Source organism: Eumetopias jubatus, unplaced genomic scaffold (assembly GCF_037043125.1).
Source record: "Eumetopias jubatus isolate StellerSeaLion01/CBP00866 unplaced genomic scaffold, mEumJub1_p1.0 scaffold_9, whole genome shotgun sequence".
Classification (NCBI taxonomy): domain Eukaryota; kingdom Metazoa; phylum Chordata; class Mammalia; order Carnivora; family Otariidae; genus Eumetopias; species Eumetopias jubatus.
The window spans coordinates 19,082,893-19,096,873 of record NW_028274815.1 but is presented as its reverse complement, the minus strand read 5'-3'; the positions used below and the strand labels follow the sequence as shown (position 1 = coordinate 19,096,873).

At 46.3% G+C, this 13,981-nt stretch overlaps 2 pseudogenes; one reads left to right on the top strand and one right to left on the bottom strand.

The window, feature by feature from the left end:
• The first annotated feature begins 1,380 nt into the window (after positions 1 to 1,380).
• Positions 1,381 to 2,336, top strand: LOC148163501 (Y-box-binding protein 1 pseudogene; annotated as a pseudogene).
• Positions 2,337 to 4,067: 1,731 nt separating this feature from the next.
• On the bottom strand, positions 4,068 to 4,453 carry LOC114205832 (U6 snRNA-associated Sm-like protein LSm1 pseudogene; annotated as a pseudogene).
• Positions 4,454 to 13,981: the final 9,528 nt, after the last annotated feature.

The window sequence follows — 13,981 nt, the reverse complement described above, 5'->3', positions numbered from 1 at the left end:
GGATTTGGATGTGGGTGATAGTTTGCCACACTCTGCTAAAGATATACCATATGCCTTCACAGAATCTATTCTTCAATTAATAATTTTACTACTTCCTAGACAATACATGGACTTTACAACAACTTAATTCCATTTACCCAGTTCCATTCTTCCTTTTATGCTATTTTGGTCATGTATTTTACTTCTCTATGTATTTGAAGTCCCACAAGACATTATCTACTGTTTTAAAGAGTTAATACTCATTTTGATTTGCTCTTCTATTTACCATTTCTGGTGCTATCTATTGCTTTCTGCATTACTATTCTTCCAAGTAGGATCATGTTATCAGAATAACTTCCTTTAGTATGTCTTTTAATATGTGTCTGTTGATAATAACATTTTCTAATTTTTTATTTGCTTGAAATTCTTTTCATATTCGTTTTTAAGGGTATTTCCAGTGGATGTAGAATTCTAGACTGACAGTTACTTCTTTCCACCCTCAGCCTTTTAGCTCTGTCATTCTACAGGTTTCCGGCTTCTCTTGTTTGTGTAGAGTGGGTCTTTTCATTGCACCTTTTAAATTGCTTTCCTCCTCTGGCTGTCTTAAGATTTTTCTTTCTATCTTTATTTTTTTTTTAAAGATTTTATTCATTTATTTGAGAGAGAGAGAATGAGAGACAGAGAGCACGAGAGGGAAGAGGGTCAGAGGGAGAAGCAGACTCCCCGCTGAGTAGGGAGCCCGATGTGGGGACTCGATCCTGGGACTCCAGGATCATGACCTGAGCCGAAGGCAGTCGCTTAGCCAACTGAGCCACCCAGGCGCCCTCTCTCTTTATTTTTCTGAAGCTTTAGCATAATGTGCCTTTGTGTACTTTTCTTTGATTTTATATGAGTTTGTCCGTGCTACTTGAATGTATATTCTTGCTTTTGATTTCTTCGAATACTGATCCTGGTCCGTTTCCTCTCTTCTGGGATTCAAATTCCACATATGTTGGTTCTTTTCTCTGTGTCTCTTGTGCTCTTTTCCCTGTTTCTTTTTCTTTCTCTGTCTCTCTTTTTGTGTAGCTATGTGTCCATGTGTTTAATCTTTTTTTCTTCTCTTTCAGTTTGATTATTTTTTACCGACCTGTTTTCCAATTTACGAATCCCCTTTTCTGTTGTGTCTAATCTGCTGTTAAACCTCCCTATTACCTGTTTATTGAATCCTTAATTTTAGTTATCATATTTCTGAGTCCTAGAATTTTTGTTTGCTGCTTTTAAAATAGATTCCAAGTTCGAGCGGTAGCGGGAGCGGAGAGCGGACCGCAGAGAGCCCTGAGCAGCCCCGCCGCCGGCCTAGTTACCATCACACCCCGCGAGGAGCCGCTGCTGCCGCCGGCCCCGGTCACCATCACCGCAACTATGAGCAGCGAGGCCGAGACCCCGCCGCCGCCGCCCCCGCCCTCGGCGCTGCCCACACCAAGCCTGGCACCGTGGGCAGCGGCGCAGGGAGCGGCGGCCCGGGCGGCCTCACATCGGTGGCGCGTGCTGGCGGGGACAAGAAGGTCATCGCAACGAAGGTTTTAGGAACAGTAAAATGGTTCAGTATAAGAAACGGATCTGGTTTCATCAACAGGAAGGACACCAAGGAAGATGTATTTGTACACCAGACCGCCATAAAGAAGAATAACCCCAGGAAGTACCTTCGCAGTGCAGGAGATGGAGAGACTGTGGAGTTTGATGTTGTTGAAGGAGAAAAGAGTGCGGAGGCAGCAAATGTGGCAGGCCCTGGTGGAGTTCCAGTGCAAGGCAGTAAACATGCAGCCGACCGTAACCATTCTAGACGCTCTCCACGTCACTGGGGTCCTCCACGCCATTCCCAGCAGAATTACCAGCATAGTGAGTGGGGAAAAGAACGAGGGATCGGAAAGTGCTCCCGAAGGTCAGGCCCAACAGCGCCGGCCCTACCGCGGGCGACGGTTCCCACCTTACTACATGTGGAGACCCTCTGGGCGTGGACCGCAGTATTCCAACCCTCCTGTGCAGGGAGAAGGGATGGAAGGTGCTGACAACCAGGGTGCAGGAGAGCAAGGTAGACCAGTGAGACAGAATATGTATCGGGGTTATAGACCACGATTCCGCAGGGGTCCTCCTCGCCAAAGACAGCCTCTGGATGGCAATGAGGAAGATAAGGAAAATCAAGGAGATGAGACCCAAGGTCAGCAGCCACCTCAACGTCGGTAGCGCCGCAACTTCAATGACCGATGCAGACGCCCAGAAAACCCTAAACCACAAGATGGCAAAGAGACAAAAGCAGCCGATCCACCAGCTGAGAATTTGTCCGCTCCCGAGGCTGAGCAGGGCGGGGCTGAGTAAATGCCGACTTACCATCTCTACCATCATCCGGTTTAGTCACCCAACACGAAGAAATGAAGATGAAATTCCAGCAATAAGAAATGAACAAAAGATTGGAGCTGAAGACCTTAAGTGCTTGCTTTTTGCCCACTGACCAGATAAATAGAACTATTTGCATTATCTATGCAGCATGGGGTTTTTATTATTTTTACCTAAAGACGTCTCTTTTTGATAATGACAAATGTGTTAAAAAAAAAAAAAAACCCTGGTTTTTCTCAATACACCTTTAAAGGTTTTTAAATTGTTTCATATCTGGTCAAGTTGAGATTTTTAAGAACCTCATTTTTAATTTGTAATACAAAGTTTACAACTTGAGTTTTTCAAAAAAATCAACAAACGGCAAGCACCCGTTAATAAAGGTCTTAAATAATAATAAAAAATAAAATAAAATAAAATAAAATAGAATCCAGGTTTCTATCTTTCCATCTATTTGAACATTAATCCTAGATTCATGGTCTTTGATAACTACAGTATCTAGGTCATCTATATGTTTTTCTGTAGTTTCTCCCTCTATCTCTCTTTTTTGATTTGGTTTTATTTCCTAGCATGGTGCATAAGTTTTGCTTGAATAATGGATACTGGGAATGAAGAATTGTTGAGGCTCTGAATAATTTTGCCTTCCTTTGGAGAGGATTTTTTTTTTTCCCCTAGCAGACAGAACACCCCGATCCTGTCAGGAATTGAGATATTTTGAAGTTGGATTTTAGGCTTTGTGAGGGCTGGTCTTTGCCTGGTTTGTCTCATCTCTTAGGATAATATCCTTCATCTGTCTCGATAAGAACCTAGGTTATTTACTGAAATTTCTCCTCCTTGGTGGGCCCTGGACATCAATATTTTTTCTCCTTAGCACTTTGAGACTGCTCAAACTCTGGCTGGTTTTTCAACCTTTTAGAAGCTGTTTACTGCTTAGTTTCTTGGCCGTTTGCCTATCATGTGGAAAGCTTAGGAATGAAACAATTCCTTTAGGGGAAATCAAATGCAGAATGCCTGGCTTATTTCTATTTAGGCTCTTTTTCCAGGATAAGAGTTCCCTGTGTTCTGGCTGCTTTGGTAGATTTGCACCTCAGTTTTTGGCTTCTCAGACCACCTAGGCTACTATGGTTCTAGACCAATGTTTCTCCTCTAACTCATTGATACCCCTTGAGAACTGGCAAATGCCTGGAAGGGAAAACATGAAGGAAATTTGGGTTTTACTCACTGCATTTCCCTTTTCTCCAGAACCTTGGGCTCTAAAGTCCTGGCTGCTTTTATTCTCTGGTGACTTTTAACTGTTATTTTATGTACCCTATTTAGCTTTTATAGTTGCTCTTGGCCAAAGTCTCCAGAGATTTATTTGTTTGTTTGTTTATTCATTTTTGAGTTTTGAGATTCATATTTTATTTATAAGTAAATGAAGAATGTCTCCTGTAACCACTAATTTGGCACAAGAAGAGCAACCTAAAGTAGTTCCTGGCTCCACAGCAATGTGTGAAAGGAGACTATGCCACTGTTCTTTCCGAACAATGATTTTGCCATTAATAAGGGGGAAAAAAGGACACGTGATTTCTTCATGTTGCACGTGTGAAAGAATTCAAAATAAAAATGACTTTTCAAAACTCTACAGTCTCTAGTCAAATGTGTGAGGTGACCAGGATGTCCCTTTCGTTCAGTGATAACCCCTGCTCCCCAAAAGCAATGGCCTCTCAGCAATTGACCTAGTCCTCATCAAAGGTATCTGCTTGAGGAGTGGAGAGACCCCAATCCTGCAGAGCTTGAACTTCCAGCTTGGTCTGCTGTTCTGCCCTTTGTTCTTCTAGGATTTCTTCAACAGATGCTTGCTGATGGGGTATGTCACTCTCCTTTCCAAGACTCTCTCCCCTAGTAGGACCACATTTCCTCCTCTGACCACAAAAATCCCTTGAGGTATATCACTGTATTTTTTGACCGCATGAATAGGCTCCACAGTCTGATGTAGCACCAAATTAGCAAATTGATCAATGCTTCTTATAAAACCAATAAGCGTCCTTCCTTCTTGAATTCGGACCAAGTGCTTCTTGTCGATGTCCTCGATGAGGCTGGTGGTGCTGGGCATAGAGTTCATTCTGAGCTGAGGTAGGGCTTAGGCGAGAACTCACTCTCCTAAGTCAGCTAGTCTCTTGGTTGAGGGGCCATTTTCTCAGCAGTGGGCCAGCACGTCCAACACCTCCTTTCTTCTACCGCAGTCGCTGCCTGGGCAGGACCTGGACAGGAACCCAGACCAGGAACAGCATGTCTGTCCCGGCTCTCAGCAACCAGGCTCTGCTGGAAATGCCTCTAGAGATTTATTTTTAAAAGTGGTTTCCAGGACATGTCCCAGGGCCATTGCACATTTAGCTCTGTCTCTGCATCTTTTTGAGACATCCCCAACTGAGGGCTGACAAAGGTCTTTTGGTTTCTTCAACACCTTCAACAATAAATTATTACACTCTATTGAATGTAATTTGTAAGTATTAACAATTTTGTATTTTTTAAAAGATTTTATTTATTTATTTATTTGAGAGAGAGAGAGAGAGAGGAGCAGAAGGAGAGGGACCAGCAGCCTCCCGGCTGAGTGTGGAACCCGAGGTCGGCGTGGAGCCTGAGGTTAGGCTCAATCTCATGACCTTGAGACCATGACTTGAGCCAAAATCAAGAGCTGGACGCTTAACCGACTGAACCACGCAGGTGCCCCAAACTATTTTGTATTTTAAAATTGAGATTAATGTGCCAAGTATGATCATTCTCAATCAGATCACTCAGTTTACTTCAACACTGATTCTCTATGAAATAGTTTACCATCTTTCATTTTATATTGTTGTGAGGCATTCCATTTCAAACTTACACACACACACACACACACACTCACTCACTCACTCACTCACTCACTATACATCATGCCTCCTTTGGCCCCTCTGAGAATCCTGACCTGAGGTGATATTCTGATTCTGTTGTTATGTTGCAATATGACCATGGTTGAAGCCTCTTTCATCCCCTGGCCCTCAGTTACTTTATTTAGAATATGAAGTAGGGTTGGGGAGTGGGATAGGACCAGGCAGGCTCATAGGGTCCTTGCAGCTCTGGTGGTCAGTCTGTCTTCTATGCTTTGATTTGGGGAATCCTTTTTGGAACAGTCGGACACTTAGACTGATCTGAACAATGGATCCTTAGACCATAGAACTCACTCTCCTAAGTCAGCTGGTCTCTTGGTTGAGGGGCCATTTTCTCTGGGGCCTGGGGGCTGAATGGACAAGCTGGGGCCCTGGGTAGCTGGCCTCCCAGGGAGCCGCACCCTTGTGTGAATGACCAAATGAAAGCAAACATCTCCAACTGCACCCAGCCCCCCAGAACCTGCACCGTTCAACTGTCTCAGCCAGGAATTCCACATCGAGAGGTGGTTGCTTCTCAGGCCTGTTCCAAATGTCTCCCTCCTGTTCCTCCTGAATCTGCCATCTTGTAAGAAATAAATAAAGAAGATTAACCCCTCCTTTGCCCAGAGATAGTTTTACCATCTTCCGTGTAGGATTAGTCCCTGTGCTGCCCCAGAGCCTCTTTCCTCCCTCCCCTGCCCAGCTCTGTATCTGGGGATGCTGACCCGTGCTGGCTACTTTTCCAGGCTCCCCTGACAGAGGGCTTTTCTTGCATTTGGTCAAAGAGAGGCACTGGAGGAAGACTGAAGGCAAGAAGAAGGGAGAAGCCAGTGCATTTCTCTCCCTTTCCCTTTGTCTTGAGTTGACTGAATCCTTGGTGGAGCCTGCAAGTTTCATGGCCCCATGGCCCCACCTTCTCAGCGACTGACTTACTGTAGTTCTCAGCCTCTGCTGAGTGACCCCTGCCCCCAGCTCAGCTAACTCCATGGCTCTTCGTTGTCCCTCCAGCTGAAGGATGATAGTCGTTTCCTGTTGCACTCATCTTTAGGGCACCTTACCAGCCGCCGTTGCCTTCCCAGCCTCTCTGTCACGTGGAACACCACTCAGTGTTATGAAATACCCTGTGTACGCATACTTGGAGGGCTTGCTGTTTCTTGTTTACATCCCAACTAACTGAGTTGCTAAAAAACCATACTTCAAATGTCTTTTCCCTTTCTATGTGTATAATATAAGCACCACCGAAACACATTCGCCTTCATTTCCTTTAGCACCTCCTGAAGTAGACAGAATTCATTTGCTCTTTTATTTGTTCAGTCAACGGTGAGGTGAGGCACTACTCAATCCCCTAGCCAAGTACTGTGCTAAGGGATAGAGCAGTGAACAAAACAGGTAATGTGTCTGACTTTGTAGAGCTCACAGCTTTGTGGGTGAGCCTCAAACCCTTAAAATAAAGGGTGTTGAGAATGAGACACTACTGTCACACACAGCTTTGGGGACAGACAGAATTGGGTTTACCATAGCCCTGCCACTTGCTTCAGGTTATATGAACGCAGGCAAGGTACTTTCCTTCCTATGCCTCTGTTTCCTCTTCTTTAAAAGAGCATGCAGTATTCAGTTCATGCCTGCCCCAGCCTCTTTCCATGTTCAGTGAGGATGCTGTTGCTGCTAACTTCATAGGACTGCTCATGGTTAAATGTGTTGCTATTAGAGAAAGAGACAAACTTACCTCAAAGATTTATTTTTAAAAGCAGCTTCCAGGGGAGCACAAAATCAACATTGCTGAGATTCAGGTCTGGAGAGGTGGGGTGAGGCTAGAAATGCTACAAGATGGGGTGAAGTCCAAAGCTTGGATAGAGACAATTGCTGGGAGGAGCACCCAATAAAGAGAATCACACCCATGGCGGTTCCTGCTGGCAGCTAATCGGTAGCCACACTGGTCTGCCTGCAGGTGGAAGTGGGGCTCCTTCTTTCCTCTTTGCTTGCTGAGACGTCACTCCCTCCAGGAGGGGCTACTGACTTCTATCCCAGGCGAGGTCTCCCTGTTACATGGCCTCTCTATTTTTCTTGTTATTGTTGTGATCATAGCCATCATCATCATCATCACATCATCATCATCATCACATCATCATCATCATCATCATCATCATCACATCATCATCATCATCACGTCATCATCATCATCATCATCATCATCATCATCACATCATCATCATCATCATCATCACATCATTGCTAACACTTGTGGAACTGAGCCCCCCACCCCCCCACCCCCCCACCATGTTCCAAATGTTATGCTATGACTTCTCATGGCAGAGTCTGGGAAGTAGCTCAGTCCTGTGCTCTCGTTATTCAGCAATGTGCATGCGTGTGTGTGTGTGTGTGTGTGTGTGTGTGTGTGTGTGTAAATCTGCATGTGCCACAATAATTTAAAGTCAAGGCGTAACATTTCACATCGTCAAAGATTCAAAGTTAAGCTAGACAGATTATGATTTTAGTATTAACTGCGTTGCAAGTTTTTGAAAATTCTGATTCCATGTAATTTAGAGGTACACATGTACTGGTTATCGTCAGAGTTCAAAGACTCAGATTCATCACTTGTTCTTCGTTCTCATTCTTGAGGCTGCATGTGGCAAGCTCACGGTGCACTCTTTGTGGCTCTGGACCCATTTTCCTGCCACCCTTGGCTCCCCAGCTTGACCACACTCTGGGTCCTTCTGTTGGCTTTATTATCTCTTTAGATCCAGATTTAAATGAATCATTTACTTACATTTCACTCACAATTTTTAACCATCCTACCAACAATATTCTAATAGCATTAAATAACTGCAAAATCTAATAAAAATCAGTCTTAACCTCATTTGAATCTCATTAAGAATAGGGTTATTCCTTTTGCTAAATTGTCAGAGATTATTTTATCCAGTTTTGTCTTGTTTGTGTTGTCCAGGAGAGCAGGGGGATAGATGGAATCATAAAATGTGGGTTCGCACACTCAAAAACTCTTTTATCCACTTTCTTGTGTTTACAGATGAAGAAACTATCGTCCAAACAAGGGAGGGGACTTTTCCAAAGTCCCACCTGAAACGTGTGGCCGTTAAGAACCAGAACTCAGGCCTCCTGCCCCTTACTCTAGTGTCTCCCCTACAAGATCTGGGCTTGGAGCCCAGGCACTGATTTATGGATTTGATGAGCATATCGGCTATTGAGCAATGACTAATGCATCAGCCAAGCACTCTTTCCCTGAATAAGCCTGGAGCCTTGGGATGGACCCCAGTAGATTTAAGAGATACAGAAGAAGTGAGTGTTGCCCTCTGGAAGACTGAAAACCCTCCAGGGATGAGGTTCACATGTAAACAATGAGCTGTAGCCTCCTTAAATGCTGGCTTGTGGTCACACTGCTCACCCCGTCTTTTCCACATCAGTACAGGGTGGCATTCCTTCCAGTCCTGTTCCATCCCACAAGGCAGATACTGGGGCCTCCCATGGCCCCAGTACTGAGACAGGCAGGAGCTGTTTGTCCATTTTAATGAACAACATCTCCAATAAAAGGACTCACGTGGTAGGATTGAGGAGTTCACAGGCAAAGAAAGAAGGGAAAAGGCTCAGGCAGGAAGTCTTTTATGATTTATCAGTACACAAATACTGGCATCTCTCTTAAAAAGAAAAAAACCCAGGGCTAATATGAATAATTATGCCAGCTTTTGTATAGCACTTTGCAGTTGACGACGTGCTTTTGAATGCATTATGTTATCTCATCGCATTAGTGGGAGATTGGGGAAGGGGAGAGCAGAGAGGGCTGTCACCTCTGGAGAATCAGCAGCCTCTGTTCCTGGGAGTCCAGCCTGGCTCAGTGGGTGGGTGCTACTGCTGAAGTTATCTTGCTGTGAACGTCCCCTCAGAAACGACCCCCTGAGTTGCTGTTTTCCCACAGAAACTTTAGCAAGTCTCTCCAGGTTATAAACTGGAGTCAGTTCTAGTTTTCCTGCCTGGAACCCCAATTCTCCTTGAGCCGAATGCTTGGCTGGTGCTGGACGTCCTTCCCGGCCCTTGCAGGCTGCTCTGGGAAGGGCTGGGCTCCGTGCTTGTGCCCTCAGCTGCTGGTAGAGTCCTCATCCAACACAGCTGGGTGCAGGCTAGGACGAGGTGCTGCCACAGATGGGACTTTGCCAGGTGGCACAGTCCTGAGATTTCTGCTGCCATGCGTGCCCATCCATAATAGGCCCTCTAGACACTGTGGGTGGTGAAGGCGCTGAAATGCTATTGCCAAATAAGAGCACGTGCAGGAAAATGTCGCTGTAAAACATTTTTCCAGAACTAGTCTCATCTTGCTTTCCTTCTGGCGGCAGGAAAAACAGCAATGGTAACAAAAACACAAATTCTACCACCAGCACGAGCAGTCTTTAACCTTGATAACCGAAGGTAGCATGATTTCTTCTGGCCTGAAGGGTGCCCCTCCCACACCCAAGTAAATAAATCAATTAAAGTACATACTCTCCTTCAGGTCTGTGAGTCTCCCCCCCCACCCCACCGATGGGCTCTTCTCCCCTTTCTCCTCCTGCCCACTTTCTTAGGAGGGTGCCCAGGCACAGGATGTCTTCTCACCTCTGGCTTTGATGGGCTTGCTGGTCCACCTGCTGACATGCTTGTCCACTTGTACTAGGGTAGCCTCTGGCTTCACCAGCTCCACCGATGAGGTGCCCACTGCTGGGTGGGGAAGTGGGAGGAACTTGTCACCTGTGTTCTTGGCTCAGGCAGAGCTTGGCTCAGGCAGACCCTGGGGCTTGGCGGGAGGAAGCTTCTCAGTTCCTGATGCAACACTCCTCGGACCGCAGGAGATGAGGAGGGAGTGCCATCTTGGGCCACCTGAACACATCCGCAGCCACTTCTAATTTACCACCGTGTGCCGTGCTGAACACCCTGCCCAAGAGACAGTTTTTCTGTGGGCACTCTGGTTCTCCTGAGATCCGTCCTGGGAAGTCAGGAGTAAGCTGCTGTGTGCGGGGATTTCCCTGCACCCCTGTCAGGCTGACCCTACCAGTCTCTCTTCTGCCCGCAGAAGTTTCAACCTCTGAAGAGAGCCAGATATTCATGTCTGCCCTCCTCACCACACTTTTCCCTCTCTTTTCCAGCCCCTCCATTGGCATTGGAGGATGTTCTACTTCATTTTTCAGATAGTTGGGAGCTTCCTTATGACGTACCCTGCTTCTCTGCTCTGTGACCTTCTTTGAGGCCTTTTCCCACCTTCGCTGGGCAACAAGCCTCACTGTTTAGCCGGCCAGGAGGGATGCAGGGAAAAGAAAAAAAACCTGCATTCACGAAATCACATTGGAAGCCATTTCCAAAAAATCATGGTGCTTTATAACATCAGTGTTGGCATGGATTGATGAACCCCTTGGACAGAGTAATTCGGTCACCTTCTTTGGGTCAGGTCCCTACAGCCCCAGCCCTGCCCAGCCAGGCCTCCTCCACTCTGCGTGTGGCCACCAGCCCTGGGAGCAACCTGCAGGCCTTGGGGCACTTTTCCACCCTCAGCTTTCCTTATGGGCCCCGCCCACCTCACACAGAAGTCTGCCAAAATTTGGGCTGGTGAGTACTCTGAATAGAATTTTGGCAAGTGGATAAGGTTTCACATTTACTAAATTTCCGAGTCTCTCTTTTACACGCACTCAAACTGGGAATCTGGAACATGTACCCTTCGTATATTTTTTTAAGTAAAGTAACATATTTTGGTTATTTGGGGGGCAAACCTTTCGCCAAACAGAGCCAGAGGTGGTCTGCACCCTGCAATTTGTGCACCCCTTGTAATCTTTTAAAAAATAAAAATGAATAGTGGGCAGTAAATGCCATGGCTTTATGAGAGTCAGTTACCTTGGGAAATTGGAGTGGGGAGAGGGGACTTGGGGGGTTTTATTTTGGGATAGAATGACACAATTTGTTAACCTGCTCTCTCTTTCCCCCAAAAGATCTATATGATTCCAAGCTTGGCAGAGGAGAACGAGGTTTGAATTCTAACAAAACGCACTACAACTTTAAGCCAGCTTGTCTGTGTGTTTGCAGAGTGGATGTGGAGTCAGGACAGAGTTCACTTGGGCCTATCGAGGGGTTTCAGGTGGAATCACAGGGTGGCAACGTGTATACATATGGCTTCAGGTCAGATTGGATCCCCCTGGTGCTCACCTTATCGCTCTGCCTGCTGGAGCCCCACCCTTGCATTCTGGTCTCCCCACTGCCCCAGCTGGAGTTTTGCTTGGGCCCATTCCCTACTGGTGGTGTATCATCCGTTCCTCTTCTGAATTTTCCAGGACCCTCTCAGCTTGCCCTCTGTGGCTTGCCCTCCCAGCACTGTCTCTCCCCAGGAGTCCTAGCAACGTCAGATGCTGAATTACTTGGCCTTTCATGTGTGCGGGCAGGCTTTGCTGACAACTTTGCACCTGCCTGCGTTGTAGCCTTCTTCACTCTTTGGTGTCCCTGAAAACAAGGACTGGTTATTCCTCTCTTTGGTTCTGGTGTTGTCCACCTTGGGTCTTGGCTCATCGTCATGATAAGTCATGATAACTGGGTGATGATGGCATCTTTCTTTTCCACCGTAAGCTAAACCCCAACTGACACTAGTTTGTTTATATCCACGTCACCCCCATCATTCAGAAATGATTGGACAAAGCCACACGTGAGCAAACTCTGCTAATTCCTCCTCTCTAGCCTATGCCTGCCGCCCACACTTCCCCCAAGGCTGAGCGAAGAGGCTGAGTCATTGCGTTCGTAAACAGTGGAAGTTGGAGTTGTCTTTGCCTCTGGAATAGGAGTCTTGAGAAGCTTTTCCTTTTCACCTAGGTTTTCTGGTAAAATCATGAAAACAGTGTGATTATGCCCCAGAAATCTAGAAATATACCATCTTTCCTCAATGGGCAAATTCTTTAGTCAATGCTGAGTTTTCAGAAAAATAAACCTTGGGAATGTTTCTGCAGATTTTTATTGGGCAAAACCAGTGTCTCCCATTAGCAGAGTGAGGATGACGGTGGTGGTGGTGGTGGGTGTTGGGGGTGAAATGTGGATGGTCAGAACTGGCCAAGCTTCTTCCTTCCCTTTGTCACTCAGTATGGACCCACGGAGCTCCAGTCTCCCCGTTTTCCTAAAGTCCAGAGAGTATCAGTCCTGTCTGCATTGCTGGTTGGTCATGGTTGAGTTGTCACACCATTTCTGCTGCAGTGGTAATTGATCGACATGCAACCTGACCGCTTGGTAGGAACATTTCCCCCCATGTTGGGGGCTAGCCCACTTGCTACCCTGGGTCTGGCCGGCTGCCCCTTTGCTCTCCTCTGGTCAGGGGGATGGGAATGGTTTGTGTTTCTCTATGTGCCAGGTGGAAACAAACCCATGATTGCCTGGAGAAAAAGTTACTCAGTCAAACCATTTTATTTACATGGCACCAAATGTCCAGAAACATCTGCGAGGTTTCTTCCCCCTCTAAACTGGCAGAATTGGCCTATTGTTTTGGCACCCAGAGGCACAGGGATAAGGAAATGCTTCAGAAGCTTCAGAGATCTCCCCAGGTGATCTCATCCATGCCCAGTGCCTTTAAATGCCACCTCTATTGTGACAGTCCCTAATTTGCTTCTCTAGGAAAGACTGTCTCCTCTATCCAATAACCTCTCCAGGGGGGTGTTAAACCATCGGTGTCTCTAACTGAGCTCTTGATGTTACCACACACTCTTTTTCTTCTCCACTCTTTCCCATGTCAGAAGATGGCCCTATCATTTACCTAGTTCCACAAACCAAATCTGGGAGCCGTCTGTGATTCCTCCTCTTTATGCCTTCATCAGCGAGGCGGGTTGATTCTACTTCCAGAATTTAAGTGAATCTCCTCCCTTCTCTCCAAGTGACTTGTCTCACCCTGTCCGTGGCAGGCATCCCTTCCGTGGACGTCCACCGATGCCTCCTACAGGGCTTCGTGCTTCTTCTCTTGCTCGCCAATCATTGTGCACGGTGCACTGTTTAAAAAACTTGAGTTGGATCCCATCACTTTCTCTTCCAAAGCTTTTCACTGAACCCTGTTGCACTGAGAATAAAATCTGAACTCATCTTTTTATTAAAGATGTATTTATTTATTTTAGAGAGAGAGAGCTTGAGCAGGGGGTGGAGGAGACAGAGAGGGGGAGAGAGAGAGAAGCGGACTTTGTGCTGGTATATGAATTATATGTCAACAAAGCTGTTAAGCTTGATTAAATTCCCGTAAGAGCACCCCTGGCTCTTTGATGAGCGCATGACCGAGCAGGCCAATCAGAGTGGGTTCCTATCAAACGGCAGCTTTGATTGGACCCGGATAATAGCTCCTCCCCCGCTCCTTCCCCTTCCCTCCCTCCCCCCCCTTAAATACTTTCTCAGCATTCTTCTGGGGACCTTGACCTAGAGACAAATTGAACATGGCCTTTATCCTCAAGGAGCTAGGTTTTGTTGGGAGCAGAGCAGGGTGGAAAGGAATATGTAAAGGTTGCACACTGTCAAGACCCAGCATAACTCACTGGGCACAGAGAAGGTATTGTGGGGATTCTGGCAGGAAAAATCATCTCTGTGTGGAGAAACCTTTTGCCGCAGCAAATACGGTTTTATTTCTTCATTTTTTTAAAAGATTTTATTTATTTGACAGAGAGAGACACAGCGAGAGAGGGAACACAAGCAGGGGGAGTGGGAGAGGGAGAAGCAGGCCTGGAGCAGGGAGCAACAGAGGTGCCCCTTATTTCTTCATTCTT